Source organism: Rhamphochromis longiceps, linkage group LG14 (genome assembly GCF_057381845.1).
Source record: "Rhamphochromis longiceps isolate RC_006_pf linkage group LG14, R_longiceps_female_GT1.1, whole genome shotgun sequence".
Lineage (NCBI taxonomy): Eukaryota > Metazoa > Chordata > Actinopteri > Cichliformes > Cichlidae > Rhamphochromis > Rhamphochromis longiceps.
The window spans coordinates 36,276,768-36,297,362 of record NC_140570.1 but is presented as its reverse complement, the minus strand read 5'-3'; the positions used below and the strand labels follow the sequence as shown (position 1 = coordinate 36,297,362).

The 20,595-nt window shown below is 41.8% G+C and overlaps 1 protein-coding gene across 2 annotated transcripts in view; it reads right to left on the bottom strand.

Annotated features, from left to right (window-relative positions):
- Positions 1 to 20,595, bottom strand: part of nova2 (NOVA alternative splicing regulator 2) — an 86,927-nt gene that overhangs the window by 38,801 nt on the left and 27,531 nt on the right. The gene's annotated exons all lie outside the window — the stretch shown is intronic.

The window sequence follows — 20,595 nt, the reverse complement described above, 5'->3', positions numbered from 1 at the left end:
TCTAGAGGTCCGGCAGTGACAGAGCACTCGGCGAGAAGACTAAGGCAACTCTTTCTAAAGAGTAACAAAAGAAGCTGGAAGAAAAGGCAGGAATTCCTCTGCTCTGATGTAAGGCTTTTCACTTGGAGAGACCTGCTGCTCTCCGTCCAATCTCCACCTCCGTGTCCTTCACGCCTCCAGTCCACAAAGTCCCTTTCCGGTTATCTGCTGACTTCACGAACACTTCTTCCATCCATATTTTCAAGCAGCACAGCTCAGAGCTCTTTGAAAACATGGCTTTTAAAGTATTTCTAAAAATCTGTGATAAATGGGCAGCGGTACATTACTAACAGTAAGATAAATGAGGTTGCCACTGCTTGTTAAAAAATCCTTTAATAATAGAAAACCTTCAAAAGTTGTGATAACAGGAGCAGCCAGATGTTCGCTGCAGCAGGAATTTGAACTTTTGTGACCTTTATTTTTGCAGGAAACACTGTCACATTGCTCCAGCCTTTCTGTGCATATGCAGGCACCATTTACAACATAACTATAAGTTTAACTTAATTACAGGTAAAAACATGTTTTGTAGATTTTCAAATGGTTAATACTTACATTAACTAAATAAGTCTGTACATTTCTCAAGTTTCTTTTACTTATATTCACTTCTCTTTCATTTCTTTACTGTATTCTTATCACTCTCTTTTAAACCACAAAGTTTACACTGTTCTTGAATGAACCTTCATTAGCTCAAATCAAGACTTTTATTTTGAAGGCATCCTCCTCTCAGAACTGTCTGATATACTTCTGGTCTGTGAACCTTCCTCTTTATTTATTCTCAAGTTGATCAAATTCTAGCTCCTAAATTCTAAAACATCTGAATCATTGATGCTGTGCAGGATTCTTTTTTCCCCCAACTCATTAAATCAAAGCGGGAACGTTCAGTTTGTTCTCACAAAAACAGAAACAGCTTTTGCTCACAGTTTGTTTTCAGCATCCACCCTTTCTACCTCTCCTCCCATTTCCAGTCATCCTACCCTCCTTTCCTCTCTCCCTCTCTTCTCTTGTCTTCCTTTCTTTGGCAGCGGTATCAGTGTTGCCCAAGTGACCCAGGCCAGGCCAAGCAAACAGCTGAAAACATGCCATGACTGCCTCCCTTCCCAAATTTTTCTCTCTTTTCTTTTTCCTCCTTTCGACCCGCTTTGCTTTTCTTTAGCCTTCGGCTATTCGCCCTTTTCTTTTTCTCTCCTCCTTTTCATTGCTGCCTCTTTCTATCCCCACTTTTGCTCCTCTCTCTCTGTCTCTCCATCACTTTGTTGTACCTGCTGTCACATTCATCTAAGAGCTGCCAGCGTGCTCTGAGCAACAAGTAGAAAACAGAGAGGAAAACACTGTTCGAATTAAACTGTGGTCTTCCAGGGAGGAGAGGTCTCTCTTCATGTACCAGTGTATGGGTTGGGCATAGCAAACATACAAAGTACAAACAGCAAATGTGTCCTTTTATTAAAATTTCTTTCACCTGTCTGACAGAGAAGAGAAGAGACAGTGTCTCTTTTAGTTGTCACCAAATATTACAAGGAAAAATAAATAAGATCTCCTTGAGATTTACGCCCGTTTCTTGTTTTGTTGCAAAAAGTGTTTTGCAACTACTTTCACTGGACAAAAATCAATCTCTGTGTCACACATCCTTCAGCCTATTACAAAAACATGTACTGTATCTGAAATAACGGGGAAACCTGCTTCACTACATGATAACACAGAAAAGCAGGGAGGATCTCAGGTTTCATTAATGACAGAAATTAGAAGACAGAGAGTATGAACTCAATTGGATCAGCAGGAGGTGCAATCGTGCAGTTAACACTACATGGACCAGTTGATGAAAATGTGATTACACCCAGGTGAACAGGTCTGAAAAGTGAAGCCTGTGTGCAAGTGTATTGGCACAGAAATGTAATGGCCAGCAGAGGGTGACTCCTCTGGCTGCAGAAAGAGCTGCAGCTGACTCTTGGTTTCCATGATGTCTTACCTTGGGACTTCATTTTTCAGGTTAAGGTCACCATTAGAGTCGAAAAGTAGCACACGAGCACTGTTTCTCGGCCAGATCAGCTCCTTGCTTGTCACATCTGGATACATTAATCTAAGATTTTGATGGTCAAAACTTCCAGGCAAGACTTCACTAACTAACGTGTGATTTCATGAAATGAACACCACCATTATTACACCTTTGTCACTTAATAATTTAACGTGACATTTTCGCAGCAGGGACGTGTCAGCATGAAAGTCCAGCGGCTGTTCACTGACATAAAGACGATCCTGAAGAAAGATTAAAAAAGCGAATGCATTACATGATAAACTTTACGGAGGATACAGGGATACTTGATCTGAGGACACAAAAATAATGTGGACTGATGTTGTAAAGTAGGGAGAAAAGGTAGTCAGGCACGCCCACTAAGGTTCATGTGACTCAGGAAAATTCCTTTGCTGTTTGGTGGAGATGTAAGAAAATAAAACTGCATCACGTAGCTGTTTTCTGGCTGTATGGTCAGCGATTTGCCTCCAACGGGTGAATGTAGAAATTCTATTAATGTCTTTCGATGAGCAGGTGAAACTAAATATCAAACAGGATACAGATCACACAGGAAGTGATGGCACTGGCATCGACGCAAGCAGCGGGACAGCTGTAGAAATGTGTTCCACTGGGTCTTCCCCATAGACCAAACAGACTCACGTATTCTTGTCCCTTGTCATTAAATAGTGACATTGCAGGAACCCTTCCGCACACTTACACACTTGTGGAAAGAACGCAGATACACACACACACTATATACAGTTAGCTCAGCTATCCAGCTCTCTAGAAAGTCACACCTCTCACTATGTAACCACAGACAACTATATATACACACCTAATCACTCGCATACTCATCTGTCTTTCACACACACACAGCTCGTTTGTGTCCTCGGAGGGCCTGCGCAGTAACTGGACCTCGTGTGAATTCTTGGTCCACCCAAACGAGTTCAACACTGTTCTGATTTTACTCACACCTCACACACACATGCACACACACACAGATGCAGACGCATAAGCAGAAATGCAGACATCTTTCTCAAACACACACACTAAGTGACCGTTGTTATAATGAAGTGTCATAACGAGAGAGCGAGAGGAGATTTTCCTTTCTCTCATTCTGAGCCTTTCGCTCTGAGTCAGTACGTTTTCTTTCTCTTGTCCTCTTCTTCTTTCATTCCTTGAGTCTGCTTTCTTCCTCTGTGTTGACCACATCAGGAGCTTAAACCTTTTGTTTTTTTTTACCACATTTGCACCACAGATCCATTTTTGACATGTGAAAACACGTCACTCGCTGTGTTGATATCTTATCTGATCTGCTGTAACTAAATGACTTACCAAATCAAGTTGCTGAGAATGGAACAGTAGACATAAATGCAAAGTTCACGAGTTCCTAAAGATTTTTGATTTTTGATGACAATTCTCAGTAAAAAGAATATATGAATTTTTAAAAATCAACCTGCAATCAAGCTGATGCCTTGCTCATCAGCATGGATTTGTGTCGGCGTGAGTGGAGACGAAATCATTGCTCACCAGTTAACACACTGACCCTATGCACAGCTTGATGTTCATGTTTGCCCCTTTTTCTGGCATCATATTCATGATCTCTCTCTGCCTCTCTTTCCTCTCAAGCACACAGAGAGTTACACAGATGCACACTTCGCCTCTCTTTCTCCAACTTGTTGAGTGTTATCTCCACTGTTGGTATCTGGTGTCGCACAACTGCCTTGATAGAGCCACACCTGTCTCCCTTCCCAAAACACACACCCACACCCTCCTTCCACTCTTTTACCCATGCTGCCTTGTGTCCCAAGACCTCAAAGTTAACTAAACAGTCGACTGTAGCCTCTGCTCAAGTGTGCACGTGCTGGTGTGGCTGTTTGTTGTGTGTATGTGCACAGTGCATGTGTGTTTTCTTAATGTTTGGAGCCAGGCAGCATGCTCATTTTTTACTGTCATTATTTTGAGTGTGTGTGTGTGCATCTATCTGTGATGTGGACAGTGTCAGCTGGCCTAAGCCTCCTTGTCCCCACCCTTTTATAGCCTCAAATCCCCCCAAATCCATCTCTACTCCCCATGTGACTACAACTGCCCCGTTACTTCGTCAGCTGCCCCAACTCTGCTGTCAACCTCTTTTTCTCCCTCTCTTTCTCACACACACACCCACCCACACACACACACACACACACACTAAAAACACTCTCTCTCTCTCTGAGACCTCTCGCACACTAGAAGGATGATTTACAGATTCAACTATAGATCCTAAAAGCATTCCTCAGAGGCCAAATGAAACATGCTGGCAACGTTCTTAGTGCATACTGTACTAATTTCAAAAGTACTTTGAGCATTACCTTTGAAAAAAACCTGGAAGATCTTAAAGTCACAGCTTAAAAACAGAAGTAGACTGGTGATCCCATATCACCCCTTATCTCCTCTTCACTGCACTATATTTACTGTCCCTTTTACTTGAGTGTCCGAATCCTTGGAGGGTAAACTTAAACATAATGTGGTCAGAAAAGCTCTTATTGGAAGAAAAAAAAAACAGACGTCTATGACGTGTAATAATCTCACGATGCACTAACATAATATTTTATGAAATATCTAAAAATATTTTTCTCATCATGCCTTCATTCAGTCATTTGTTATCTTTAAAGACACAGCAGTAACTCAAAGTGAAACACAACCACTTTTTGATGTATATTTTTTACAGCTCTTGCTATATGAATCCAGCATATATACACTGTATTCCTCTCTCCTTTTCCCCTACATTCCTAATACTTCCTCTCATTTCCTTCCACTCTCTCTCAGTTGAACACACCCTTTGTCTTCTGACTCATGCTCCTTGGAAACACACACACATATGCACAGATAAAGTAGATGTCACTCAGAGTATCTTTGGAGCCAAGCTGAGACAAGCATTATGAGAATACTTGTCTCACTTTATCAGCATTTTCACAACTTTGCAGAGAATCAGGTGTTTGAATTCGAGCCTTCATACAATCCGCTCTCTCTTTAGCACCAAAGACCGATGTCTTGACATCACATTTGCCACGCAGTCAGCTAATGTAGCTCTGTAATGTTAGTGCCCTGCTCTGCTTATTAAGTTTTACCAAACGTTATAGTAATACTGAAAGAAAACTTTTTACTCTGGTGGCTAGACCTAAGAAACAAAATGATGAGTGGCACAATTTCCATACTTTATAAACACTATAATGCAGTTTTAGTCTTTAAGATATACCAAAAAGGTTTTAAGTATCTAAAAGGATCAATAAGTGAAAGACAGTGGATTTAACAAAAGCACATTGTTTTGTAGCAACAGCGCAAATTTGTAACAGTCTGATATGTTTCACCTTACATGACATGATGGCCACAAAAACATATTCGTCAAAAGATGGAATTTGGTTTGTGGACTCACATTTTTAGACTCACACAGATCCCTGATAATTAGTGCCATATAACTTAATGTAGAATTTCAATGACCAAAACAGAACCGGAGCCTTTTTGACCTCTGTTTAGTACAATTAACCTCATAGCAAACCATTATTCTTCAGGTAACAGCATTAAAAATTCTTTAAAAAAAACACAAACATGGTTGAGAAGTTCATATAAGTGACTCAAGTTAGCTGAGATTGTGGTAGTACAGTCCTAGAGCTACTCCCTGCCCGATTTCTCTTAATGCAAACTTTGGAATTTAAAAAAACTCAGTTGCCTTATAAACAAAATGAATCTTTGTACAGTTACTGTGAAGGAGTACAAACAAAATTAACAAGACCAAAGCTGTTTTTTAACAAGGTTGTAAAAATTTTTATTTTTTGTGTAAAGGCCTATGAGTTTTACTAAAGGTTGCCTCAAGTGGCCATTTGAGGAACTGCAGTTTTGGCACTCAGGTATTGGCTTCATTTCTCAGCCCTGGAGGCTGCTGCTCGAGCCCATCATGAAAAGAGCAGAGGAAAGTTTTTTTGTTCAGAAGTGAAAAACACAAATCAAACGAGCTTCATTACGTAATCATCTTTGTGAAACATAAACAAGCATTAGCAAACACGAAATGAACAAATAGGTACAGTGAAGTAAACCTATTCTGTCAACCCACACATGCATGTTTCTGATTGACTGCAGCACCACATGATGAATCCTACAGGGAAACGACGAGAGCCGTTTAATAGCTCATGGCACGTGGACCAGGGTTTGACACCCCCCCCCCCCCACACACACACACACACTGAACATTTACTCAACAAAGCTCGTCAACCATGGAGACCAGCATGCCTGGTCTTTTACATCATCATCGTCATACACAATCTGGTCCCCATTTGTTACAGCTGGGACTTCAGGGTGTGAGAGCATGTGTGCATGCTTCTAAGTATGTCTTTGTGCATCTGACATCATGTATGCCCGTGCATGAGTGTTTGTGAATGTGCGAGCTGGGACTTGGCTCTACACTGTGGACACGTAGCCTGAGAAAGTGAAAACTGTGCAAAAGTCTCACACACTAAAACATCCTCAACTATGCTTGAACTCTCTGCTCCAGCTCGTCCCTGCATGCACTGCTACTCAAACTGCCCGAGATTTTGCACTCAAATGCACGCTCCCCTTCCAACATGACATAAATCCACATCGGAAAAACAAATAAAACTCTCTGGCTCGGGAGGAGGGCTCGTACTGTAACTCTAACCCAGCTTTTACGCTTTGAGAAATTTGATCAACGTCTGAGCAGAAGTCAGGTTGCTTCCTTTGAGTGAGCAGAAGAAACGGAGCCAAAGTGTGGACCATCAGTGAGAGCGCTGGCCAAGAAAAATTGTTTCTTGACTTCTATCCCATGTCATCTCATATCACCAAGAATAGTGTTGATTGGCAAAAACACAATGGACTCCAGCCACTGAAAGCTCCTGCTAATTTAAGCTCCTTTCAATTTCAGTTTCTTCTGGTTTAATGAGGAGAAATAGAGAATAATAAGCGCTGTCACCTTTTCACGATGTCTGTCCAAAACAGTTATTGAGAACAGTTGGGAATAAGATTTTATTATGTCAGTAAGAGGAATTTTGCCTCATGTAGGGCAAACCATAAGGTTTTAGGCTGATGCAGATATGTAACACACGTAATATGTGATTATATGAACACTGGTTCAAATCTCCACTGGTCTGTACTGGTGCTTATTCATGTAGATGGCTTAAGAGAGATCTTCTGTAAAAATGTCACCCTTCTCTCAATTAAACTACACATTACCCATGATCCATAAGCAAAATCTATAATGTGAATACATACCAAACTTAGCACCACATGCTGTAAAGACAGATGTGTCATCAGTGGTTAGTATGACAAATGACATCTGGAGTCCTGACGCGTGTCAAGCTAATGTATTATTAGCATCTTAGTTGATTGTTGGAAGAAAAAGATGGAATAAGACTGGAACTGGTATCGGCAGACACACAGTATCAGTATCAGACATGGAAAAAGTGCTACAGAGCCATCCCTGTTGGACAGAGTTACAGTTAACCATAAACTTTTATGGGAATTAATGAGGTGAATAATTCTGAAACCTTGTTTCAGCTAAAAGTTTCAACTTAAAAGAAGAGGAGAGAAACGAGGGCGTACTCGATGAAGATAGGATGGACACGAGCAATTAGAAGTAAATGAACAAGTTTCTGATAGTAGCAGAAGTAAAAAAAAAAACATCCCTCTGATTCCTCTCTCTTCTTCTCCTTCACCGTGTTGTTCGTAAGTAGGCGGAAGAAAGTGGCAATTAGCAATCAGCTAAAACACTAATTAACTCCCTCTCTCCAGCTTTCTATAGGCCACCCTCTCTGCAGAGTATCGATGTGGCTGCGAGTGGCTGCGCACCCGTGAGCGTGCGCGCGAGTGTAACGAAATGTTGTTTGAGCTTCAGTGTGCGTGTGAGCGTGGAGGGTGAGGTCTGACTGGAAGTGTGACCTCATCTTTATTAATGACAACCATATGGAACACGGTTGTATGATTTACAACAACAGACGGCTAGAGGCTGGAGGCAGATGAAAGTAGGAGTTTTATAGAACGCAGCTCAAGTTTATTGATGAGAGGACACACGTGAAAGATTTGATAATTGCTGGGAAACACCGAGGCTGCGAATAAATACCATGATTGAAGGTAACAATTGTGCAGAAAAGAGGTCAAATTATTCTCTTTTGTTGCGCTCTTGTCATCAGTTGTGTTAAAATAATAAGCAACTGCTTGCCAAAGTACAGTTTGTTGTGCAATTGTTTTATCTTTTTTTCATTAACTGTCGAAAGAAACAAAGGTTGCATTCGAAGCAGCTTATTAGTTGACATTCATGTCAAAAAAGATGGCGAATTAAAAGGCAGAAACAAAAAAACAAAACAGAAAATATGTAAGAGACCATCAGATGGTGGACGGGGTAATCATCAACCTGTCGTCACTGCTGGGTCAAAGTTCATCAACCCCATCAACCAGTCACGTGCACACCACTGAACCCTGGTTGGTACGCGCTGGTTACTGGAGAGGCCTCATGTACCCGCACCATAATCAGGCTCAGGGGTTCGTAATTAAAGTGAGAGTCCAGCCAGTGTGTCAGAGAGACGATATGACAGCTGACGACTTTGTGAGACCTCAGAATGGGAGAGAGGGGTGGGGGGCTGTCGTGCGGGGCGAAGAGGGTGACGGTGGTGATGGGGGGTGTATGTGTGTCGTGTGAAAGCGAGGGGGTGGGGCTCGGGCGTTGGGAAAGGGGAAGAAATTGGGGGAGCTTTCACTGGGGGATTAAAAATAATGGAAGTGGGGAGGGATGGGGGACTCGAGGCAGCTGTGGAGCCAGCTCTTTTGTGAAGGAGAGGTGTGTGTGTGTGTGTGTGTGTGTGTGTGTGTGTGTGTGTCTGTGTGTGTGTGTGTGTGTGTGTGTGTGTGTGTGTGTGTGTGTGTGTGTGTGTGTGTGAGGGGTTAAGGGGTCCCAGAGGGCTACCTTTGTCCCTCTGCCAGAGATTGTAGGTCTGTAAAGAAAAAAAAAGCGATTTCACAACTGGTTCACTCTCTTACTCTTTCTGTCATCAATGAGGCTCTTTGTTTGCCACGCTCACCTTCCTCCTCCTTAAAGAAAATGCCACTCCTACACAAAACAACACTATAGTGAAGGAACCTGCTCCTTTAAGTGCACACACACACACACACACACACACACACACACACATCTATGCACAGACACACACACATCTGTGTTGGTGAGAGTGCATGCGAGAGGTACTCAGAGACATTAGCAGATTTAGACCTTTTAGATCTGACCCCTTTGTGCAACTAGAGGGATGTTGCTATGGCTACCACCAACGCTAAGTGTCATTGTTGTGAAGAGCCAATCAGGAGAGAGAGAATTTGTCGCTGCGTGTTTTGTGAATATGTTTGATCTGCACGGCCTTTGAAATATTTCACTTACCGAATCAAAATGACATTTTTGGCGACTTTTTTTGTTTTCACCGTACGATCTCCGGATTGTCTCGTAGTTCTCTTAAATAAAAACATCTCACGAGGCCCCGTGAGCAGGTCGTCCAGAAAAGCTTTAGTCAATGTTCCGCCGCATACACAATTTATGATGTTATTAAAAGCTGACACACAAATTACACCCTGAACTTCCTACCGGCGAGCGCTGCTTATTTCAGCGACTCTCAAGGACAGAAGGCGAGAGGATCTGGAAGGCGACCAAGACGGGAAGAAAGACATCTCTCTGTCTCTCTCACTCTTACACCTGCTGGAGGAGCAGAGAGGGAGCGCGTGAAGGAGGGGTGCAGGAGGAGGAGGGGGTACTCCTCCTCTAGGAGAGCTGTCACTTTGATTCTCATCACCAAGGCAACGGGTGTGCAGACCCACAATCCTCTGCTTTGTCCAATGGGGGTGGGGGTGGGAGTGTGCGTGTGTGTGTGTGTGTGTGTGGTAGCTGGTGTGCTGCACCTCTGCAAACCTGCATCAAACAGACACACACCGAGGCCTGGTGCTATGCGTACAAACAGCGAAACACCATGGTGACACAGAGACAAATCTAGCTATGTCTGTTATTTATGGGGATAGAGAGAGTGAAAGAGGAGGCAATATTCTGCAGCCAAACGAGCTGAAATTGCAACGTGTTTGTGTGCATGCTGTCTCCCCACATGATAAAGATGTTTTATGAAGAGGCCCAAGTCATGTTGCTGAGCCAAGCTCCTCACACAGAAGGGTTTTTTCATAAGAACTGACAGACATGAGAAGCTGGGTGACAGGAAAGAGAAACACAGAGACATCCATCAGTTGAAGTCTGCTGACTTAAACTCAGCCGGAGGCTTTGTTTTTCAAAGTCTGGGTCACAAACCCACCAGAGGGTCATGGAATATTCTGAATGGTTGTTATGGGTCACGTTAAAACCACTTAAACAACATCTGCCTGTCTTCCTTTCGGTTAAAAGAAAACAATTTCCCTCATGTAGCTTGAAAAGATAAGCGCAGCTGCTATTTTATTACAAGTCGTCATGGTATAATGCAGTAAAATAGTAATGACACTGTACTGTTAATCACAGTTAAAAACATATTTATGGAGTTATGCTGCAAATATGATGAGAAAAAGTCACAGTTTCTTACTGGAAAAATATACAACTAGTTTCCATCGTACTGTCATTTTAGTGTTCCTACAGTAATGTCCGTAAACAGTTTACTACTGTTAATTATAACAGCATGGGCTCACCCTGAATACAAGTTCCTCTTTTTTATTTTTTAACTATGACAAGACATCAACTTCTTTCATATTTTCCCTGCTCATTGCACCACAGAGTTCTGGGAATGCTGCTGTATTCATCATTTTACCCTGAAGACGAATGCTCTGCACTGGTTACACAAGCTCCAGAAACCACATCACAGATTCACAAGAATCAACGTCTAAATTTGAACTGTTTATCCAGTGTGGGGTCGCACAAAGGCTGGAGTATATCTCAACTGAGCATGTGCAAGCAGCTTTCATTAAATAAATAACTTAAAATTCAATATTTACATTCCTATGTTTATATGTCCATGCTAAAAAGAAAACGAAAAAAATACTGCATTAATCTGTAAAAACGTATAGCACAACAAAACTCAAGCTGACACTTCATCTGTAACGTAGATGCATTCGCTTTCTGAAACACTGAAATGCAGAGAAGTGCCCAAAGACATGAAGAGAAATATGTAAATGCGCTACTCAAGCATACGCAGTTTTGTCCACACAGCGCAGAGTACAGATGTACACACTCTCTCCTCTGAGACAGATGGGGACACCCTCCCTCCTCCTCCTCACACTGTCGTCCACCCCCCCTGCGAGCTTGACCGGGGTCAAAGAGCCTATTGTCATACAGAGCGCCTTGCCTCCAACTATTGTCTGCGACAGTTGGAAACCCTCAGAGCTCATACAAACCTCTGCACACTGAACTGTTCCTCCTCCTTCTGCCCTCTCCTTTCTCTTTTTTAATTTCACTCTCTCTTTTGCCTCCACACCCCCTCTCACAGCCCCTTTCTCTTTGTGCGCTGACTGGGCTCTACAGTGTGTTGCACACACTGACACAGCTGGACCAGTGCAGACACACACGGGAAGGAAAGGAAAAATAAAAAAAACTACATAAGAAGTAGTGCTTCACATTCTTTCCCAAACAGATGCACATTTCTTACTGACGCCGCGTTCATTTAGTCTGATCATTAGATCGGATCACATCAATCATTGTTGTGAAATAAGAATTAGCCATTAAAGATAAGCTAGAAAAAGCTGCTCATGTTAAACCAAGTATGAAGATATTTATAAACAGGCTGAACTTAAAATTTTCACAAATATTTATTGTTTTCATTTAAACTATAGTCTGTCTATAATCAAATAAAATAGCAGTGATAATCTACAACAACAAGGAAATCCCTGTAAGAAACTTTTTATGACCTAAATATTTAGCTGTAATCAGATTATAGTTATTCTGATTATTAAACAACTGTAAGTAATTGCAATTTTACTGGTAAAAGTCCCTGCTAAACCAGATTAAGATTGACCTGCTGAAACAATATGTATGGAAAAATCTCTTTGAACTAGCTGTCAGGAGCCACTTTCTCCACATCTTAAACATACCTGGATGCGGATCAAGTGCATCACTGTAAAATGAATTTAACAGCTTCGACCAGAAGTCCTGCTGTCTACGGCCTCAGTGGAGCCTCAGAGCGGCGGTGGCTCCCTCACCCGGAGAGATGCACCTCAGCTGGGCACGACAGAAGCAGGAAGAGCCTTGAACAATGACGCTGCAGTTTGAGCGGCTGCAGGGCGCCATGATGCCGTGAGTAGCAGGTGGAATCGCTTTAACTCGTGCACATGCGCACAATGCTCAAGTCTCACTTCAGCCCTGCACAGGATATCTTCACATCCCCTCCCATTCCTCATCCTCCTCCTCCTCTCCATTTCATAAGCAAAAAAAAGTCATTTCACACTCCAAATTGCTGCACATCAGATCGTCGTCATATCACTTCAAGGTGTCTCCAGAACACAATCCCTGATGTTTCAGGCATTAGCATTCATGCCAAGCATTCCGAACAACACAAATCTAACAAACATTGTAATAATAATATCAGAAAAACTGATATTGTTTTGCTTGCAAAACTGGTGATTTGGGAATTCTTCATTTATTGTAAGTGAGGCCGTGAACAGCTGCCAAATACGAAAACAAACAAACAAACCCTTTAGTCCAGTGAAGTGTGAGCTTTTTTTGTCACATGAGGACAAAATAAAATTAGTTCCCCATTTTATTTAGGATTGTCTTGAAGAAAATAAATGATTGTTACTGTTTGGTTGCGAGCATGTGCCCTGAAGGTAGCCCAGAGCCCGTCTCTGTGTATCTAATATTAAAGTATGAGGCTTATAAATGTGAATCCAAGTGAATCCCATTCATCACAATGGCTCTAAAACTGAGGAGGGTGGGGGTGGGTGGACTATGATTTATGGAGCGAGATGAAGAAATAGAGCCAATAAATTTGCTGGGTTTAATACAGCTAGAAGGAAAATACAATAAAAACATTTTAGAGTATAATTTGTAAGAAAAATTAACTATTTAGTAGCAGGACAAGTGCAACTTTTTTTCTAATAGTGCTCTGTTTGCCTGAAGAAGCTTTTGTAGCACGTGCCAGCACGGCAAATATCTTTAGCTTTTCAGATGCTTAAATCTGATTTCCTGCAGGTGGAAACTTGTCAATAACCATCTCAGCCCAACCTCCGCTTCTCATGAATTTCATCTCTTTATTCCAAATAAAATGGAGCTACAAAACTGTTACATCTAACTATGGATTAAACGTTTAAAAGTTATCATGACTGAGAAGGTAACTTTGCAAACCCTTTAAGTAGGGCTGTTCGATATAACAATATATATCGGATGACGATATAAAAACGTCTATGTTTCATTTTCGTGGTGTCGCAAAATAAACTGTTTACGGCAATATTTTTTCATCGTTCTGATGGTCACTGTAGTGGCTATATTAATTTCTTAAAGTTCTCTCTTTCTCTTATATTTAGTATAACCACACTACAGACAGACAAGCACCTGTTTTATGCATTGTGGTTAGCAACAACGACGGTAACAGCATCGCGTGTCCGCTTGTTTATGTTCCACATAAACCTTTCACAATAAAGCTCAAGATCCTGTTGAGACTTTTCAAAATAAACTGAATCACGTGAAACAGCAGATTATTTACGGATGAGAATTAAAAAAAGAGCCGCCAGGTGCTAAAAAAAATAAACCTTAGACTCAAATGTTAGAACAGGCTTTTCCCCACAGCACGCCGTGTAATAAACACTCACAAAGAAAACAGCGGCTGTTACAACTTATGTCTAAAAATGTATAGTTTCATGCATCGGTTAAAACACTCGACTCCAGCTACATGACGCGCAGCTGGAAACACTTCACGCAAGTCGAGCTGCCCGAGATTCACAGAATTTACAGAAAATGTTGCATTTTTGTGATTTATATCGTTATCGGGACGATAAAATTCTTATATCGGGATATGAGATTTTGTTCATATCGCACAGCCCTACCTTTAAGAGAATTTTGGTTAGCTGATACTCAAGGCATGTCTCTGCACTGACCGTGTAAAGATAAATGAAATGAGATTCAGGCAAGTAAACACACACACACACACACACACACACACACACACACACACACACACACACACACACACACACACACACACACACACACACAGATCTGCAGTGGTGATCAATGGTGATTATCCCAAAGGCGGGTGTGTGCTTGTGAGTGTGTGTTCACTGTGCAGTGAAGTGAGGCATTGAAAGTGTTTGAGGGGGTTTACGACAGTCATATTTCACTGACAGAATGCATTATCCCATCGCTTCCCAAGGACGCACGCTCTCTCACTCCTCGTCACGCACGCACCGGTTGAAGAGCAGTCCCCACACTTACAGACAGTGTTGAGAGCTGAGAATCGTGCAGATACACATGCAAACACATGCACTCCCACTGCAGCATTGATCTGCGGGTAAAGCCGGCCATATTCCTGCTGTTCTATTTACAGTTGGCCTCGCTGGGACCCTCAACACTCCCTTATTAAAAGTCTAAACACAAAGACAGCAAATGGAGAGACGGAGAAAGCGCCGAGGTGAGGAAAAACCAATATCGATCAGCAGCTTTTTCATTTCTAATGATCAGTCACACTGATTTGAATCCTGCGAGCTATCACAGGCGGAGACAGAAATACAGAAAAGATAGGAAAGGAAAGGGAAAACAAATCTGAGAACAAAACAGGTCCACTGCAGGTGAGTTTACTCCGACACCCTGCCTCAGCCCTGTATGTGGCTGATGTGGTGCGCAGATTGATTAGCCATGCCTGTCTGCAGGCAGCAGTGTACTGACTGATGTGACTGCAGAGCTGCAGAGGTGCAGAGTCATTGGGTGAAGGAGGAGGGCTGTCAGTATGATTCAGGGTAACCGTACTCCATGTGACAATCACTCTACATGCTACAGTACGCCTGTCCTGTCTCATCTGTGTGTTACTGGGTCACATGTAAACATTTCAGGTCTCCTATCCATGACATTAGATTTACTCCCCGAAAGTCAAAGTCACGGGAAATGGGAAGAGAAACCTTCACCTTGAAAAATTATTATTAATGCTTCCTTCCTTTCTGGTTAATCACCAAGCCGCGTTGGACATAACATACGAAACAAGCGACATATGGAGGCGAAAACGCGGCCGCTGGCTTGATGTGGCTGACAGAGTGAGGTATTAGCGCCGCTCAGGTTTGACAGGTCGCATTCTGCATGACTTCATGTTCATTCTGCCAGAGTTCAGGGTTCAGCTCCCAGCAGAGCCTCCGAACACAGAAACACACTCAGAAAGGCACTTTGGAGGAGAGCAACAAGCTCCCACCACTTTTAATTTGACCCTTTCAACTGCGCAGCGTCTCAACTCCAAAGTATAGTAGAGAAATGGAATTCATCGAAATTCATTCATATTTCTAAAATGTAGCAGATAATCAAAAAATATACATAAATAGTTACTTAAAGGTTTTAGTGACATGCAGCAAGGTCAAAATTGACTCTACAAATCATTTCTCATTCATAAAAGTAAAAAATTAAATTAAGTTGCATGACGTGCAAAAAAGGAACAGACTGTAACTGTAAAAGATCATAAGACTAACATTATAGTAAGCTGATGGTTCAGTCACTGCATTTAAAGCAGATTATTATCTTGTTTTTTTACCTTCAAACATGCCTAAATAAGAAGTTAGTACCTACACTAAACTTAAATATCTCTGCCACTTATGGAAGTCAAACTTTCTGCGAGTTCTCCAATATGATCACGTGTCCGTCTGCCTGCACGGCACTGACTGGTACAGAAGCGTTACTCAGCCTGTGTGCCAGCTGACTGACGTCACGCACAAACAAACATGAAAAAAAAAAAAAGAAACGGTGCCGTCAGCTTTTTTACTTCATTCAATTCTTTATCACTATCCTCAGCTACAACTGAGCAGGATTCTTAATTATTTTTATTGCTTTGTCATGTTCTGCACCAACAAATTACTGTGAATATGTATTTATTCATATCTATTTATTGACATTTACAGATTAATACAATATGCAATACAATTCTGCAGGACTCATTTTTTGAGTACTTGCTACTTTTCTACTTTGCACTTTTTTGAAAAGAAGTGGAAACTTTCAGCACGTGGCATCAGGGAGCTCTTCAAACTAAACCATAATTAAATTAAACAGAATACTGAACCAATACAAGCAGCCTGTAGCAATAACTCATTTAGCTAATGGTGAGATTATCTCCAATAACTGGTGTGATTATGATGTAAAAGTGCCAGTTCTTTTCTCCCAAATGGGTAGTTTTTGTCTGCAGTCGCTAGGTCTAGGATGTAAGTCCAGAAAGTAAAAAGCTGCTGTTATTTCTGAATGAAGACAGAACACAGACAGGTTTAAATTTAGGGCTGATTGGCTGCGAAGCTCGAGCTCAGACAGCCTGCAGACGCTTTAACTGGCGTCAATTTTCCTCAGTAATTTGACAAATTCTGATGGAACCAAAGTAGGAATCTAATTTGGTGGAAATCATCTCGTTATAACTGATAAGCAGAAGACATTTCTAATGAATAAGTCGCTTAATTAAGAAGGGAAATAGCCGACAAACAGGAAAATCAGTCATGTGCGTGTGTGTTTGTGTGTGTGATTTGTAATATTGCAGTTTTCCATCTCTCAGTCTGAGAGCTTAGAGCTGCATAAGAGGCTTTGAGTGCTGAAATCAGTAATGTTGATAAAGGCTGGATGCACCGTGTGTGTCAGTGTGTGTCTGTGTTAGGTGTTGTGTTAGCTCGTGTGGCCTTTTGCGACAGATGTGCGCCGGTTTTGTGTGAGTGTGCATGTTTGAGAGGGATATTAAATGCTGAAAATCACAATCTTACTGTGGGATTAAAGACGGCACTCTAAAATGGTGGCACGCTGAGGCAGAGGACAGACAGAGGAGACAGACAGTGGCAGAGACAGACTGCAGGGGGCAAAGGACCGAGAGAAAATGAGCAAGAAGGGCCACCGAGTTCGATGGATTGACAGTGACTGAAGACAAGTTTGAGATAAATCCAGATTTAGACATAAATCCAATTATTTGTTATGCTTTCCATTCTCACTCTGACAGAATATTCTGGAGTGTCAACATACTTGTGGCCGTAGCGTATAATCAGCTGGGGATCAGGGTCTATTCATTTTTACATGTGACATAATGTCGCTGCAGTGTTGTCTCAGCGCCTAATGAGAAACTAATCGGCTCGGTCGTCTCCTCTGCAGTTGTGTGAACGTGAGTCAAATCTAAACATGTGGTCCCCGTCCTTCGGGGCGTCTCATTAACAATCAGATTCGGTTTAGATCAGGCTCATTGAAGTGGGTTATACGTGGTAATGAAGTCACCACAGCAGGAATGTGTTCTGCTGTGGGAGGGGTACCACGCAAACAGATACGCAGTCAACAAACACACACAAACAGAAAAAAGGTCCACTTCCCTCTCGAAGTGGAAGTGTGTTTACACTCTCGAAGTCGCATTTCTCTGGTATAAATCAAAACATTTGAAGCGTTTCTGTATCTGTTCTGATTAAATAGGTTCATGTTTCTAGTAAGACGTGAAATCTGAAAAGACAAATGAGCTCAGAACGGACACGTTTACTGGATGCTTTGGTGGTTTGTCATACACTGAGGTCAGCGACTTTGGCAGTCGAATCGTAAAACAAATGTGGTTCCAGTTCCCTTTAGCTCGGAAAGAACTGCATTAATAAGGCTCAGTCCTCTGTAGAAAAATCAAATCAAATTTGTTTAAAGTTAGTTTCATGTGCATGCAAAAAATATATTATCAATATTACTGAATCTTTTAAAACAAGCCTTGACGAACGGTTTGGCTCGCTTGAAAAAGGTTATTTATTGGTTAACTGTTCCAGATCATGTTCTCATTTTTTACCCTTCCAGCTCAGGCCAGTTCTGCAAGACACACAAACGTTGCAGAATATGATGCTCCAAAAATCATTAAAAAAACCTCTGGTTAATGTTCACATCGTGACTTCATCCTGTTGTAACACTGCGAGATGCTCAGACTGAAGGCTGTAAAACTGAACTACAGCACTAACACCGCAAAAGGACACAGGGATGCTTTGGATGCATCAATACTAACTCATTTCAACCTTTAAGTTTGTCTTCATAGCTTTGTCTCTGCGTCTGACCAGTCAATAGCTCAGTGCAGAGCAGAGAAGAAGGAATGAAGCGGGTCGATTCTAATTATAAAACAGGTGTTGTGAATGAATATTTTATGTAAAGCGGCCGCAGCTTTGTTTGTTCTCTGGACAAACCGATCCACCAACCAGCGGATGCTGCTGATGAACAAGTTTTATCTAAGGACCGACAGCACTTAGCAGTAGCAATGAAAGTTCCTCGTGCATCCACAACGCTGATATGTAACTAAACGATTATTAATGGGCTCGGTAACCCATCGTACAGTCTGCCAACATAACCACTGGTGTAGAAGACAGGGACCAAGATTCCCATTCCTATCTGCCAGTAACTGTTAACTAACACAGGAAAAAGTTCCTGCTCTACAACTGCTCCAGCTCTGGTATCAAAAGTCTTGTCTCTTTCCTACAGAATCTACAGCATATGAATCCACTTTTTTCTAAATGTTGAAAGCTGCTGCATATCATCTCTGTGAAATAAATTTCATCCTAGTTTCATGAAAGTCATTTTGAGTCCTCGTATAGATTTAAAGGTCTAGTAGAAGGACAAAGTCTTACTAAAACATATGTAAATGGAAAGAGCTGTTTTAAATCGCTCTCTTGCCAATTGCACTTGTGCAGATGCACAGTTAAATATTAAACAGTGTTGTGTCCTTCCGTTTTCAGTTAACTCAGGAAATAGAAAGAGAGAGAGGGTAACAAATAAAAAGAGCGAGCAAGACTGAGAGGAGCTATATTTGGAAGCGGCACTGCCTTGTACTGTATGGGTATGTAATAAATCTGTTGTGCCATCATAGTGAATGGTGTGTCGCATAGAGCTGTGTGTGTGTGTGTGTGCGGGCGTGTGTGCGAGGATGAATGGTGGCCTGTCTCGTCCTCCGGTACTGCTACTCCTCGCTAATTGGTCGTCGGCTTAAGTGCTGCTGCTGCATTATTCTCCAGATGGGATGAAGGGAGGGACGGAGGGAAGGAAGGGAAGAGGAAGGAGGGAGAGGAAGCAAAGAAAGCGAGACAGAGGGGAAGGGAGAAATGACTGATGGGTGAGATAAAGCTGGATCGAAGGATGCATGAATCAAAAGGGGGAATGGAGGGAGAGAAGGAGCTGGAGGACAGAAGGTGTAGGAATGTAGGCTGAGGAAAGGAGAGCAGAGTAAGATAAGGTCATGTGTTTGAGAACAGTTTTCTAATCTGAATGTTCTTAAGAAAATATACTTGAAGGAAGCTACATGTGCTTCAGTGCTTCCCCTAATTTGACCCACCTTTAATATAATTAAATAATATTGGAGTCACTCAGTTTTCTGCTTGCTTCATAAAAAGGCACACTATGGAGTGAAGAGGCAATCTGTGCAAAGTCTAACAACTACTTGTTTACTTCCTGTTAGGTTGATTTTTATTGTCACTGCTCATCGTGAGGTTTTCTATTTTTAGCCCAGTGCTGTTTTTTTCTTTTGAGTCTCAGTGCTGCATCTTCTCTTGTCACATTAGCTTTGGTGCCACAAATTCTGAATTTACCCCAAGGGGCAAATACGGCATTTATTTAAAAAAAATGTACCCATTTACTGTGAAAATCTAATTTAGTTTTAAAGTTTTTATCTTAACTGCATCTTTCAGCAGTTCTAATCTGCACGGCCCTGCTTGAGATGTCTCCCAGTGCTCTCTGTAGTGCACAGGCTGCCAAACACTGTTATGGCTTTGCGATAAAAAAAAAAAGAGCCTGAGGTCATTTATTTTAGTTCAAATTGATGATTTCATTTGGGAAAGAAACTCACATTTGTTTGTGTCTGCAGTTTTCTCGTTTCTGGATCAAATCTTGTTCTGCAGCTTTTATTCCTATAGAGACCCGGGCAGAATTCTTAACATTACTTTAACTGTGCTGTTATTATTTTCTTTTACTGTCAGTGCACATGGATACACCCAGGAATAGCTTTTATTTTGAAAATATTACAAATGTTAAAATTTGGGTGGCACAAGAAAGTTTAAACTTGTCTGTGTGGCTCTTTCATTGTTTTTCCAGGACAATGAGATGAAGTTCCCCAGTGACCCCTAACAGGTTTTCCATGCGGGACGTACTATATGAGTGTGCATATGTGGGGGGGAGGAGAGCTGCTAATGTCTTCTGAAGAGTGAGAAGAGAGGAATGAGATGCTTTGGCCAAGACACAGCAGTAACTCTCAACTCTGTTCATTAGACAGGCTGCGTTATTCCCAACACACACACACACACACACACACACACACACACACACACACACACACACACACACACACACACACACACACACACACAGACGGGCCCTTGCAGCAGGTGGGCCTTTTGATTTGTCACCCAGGAAG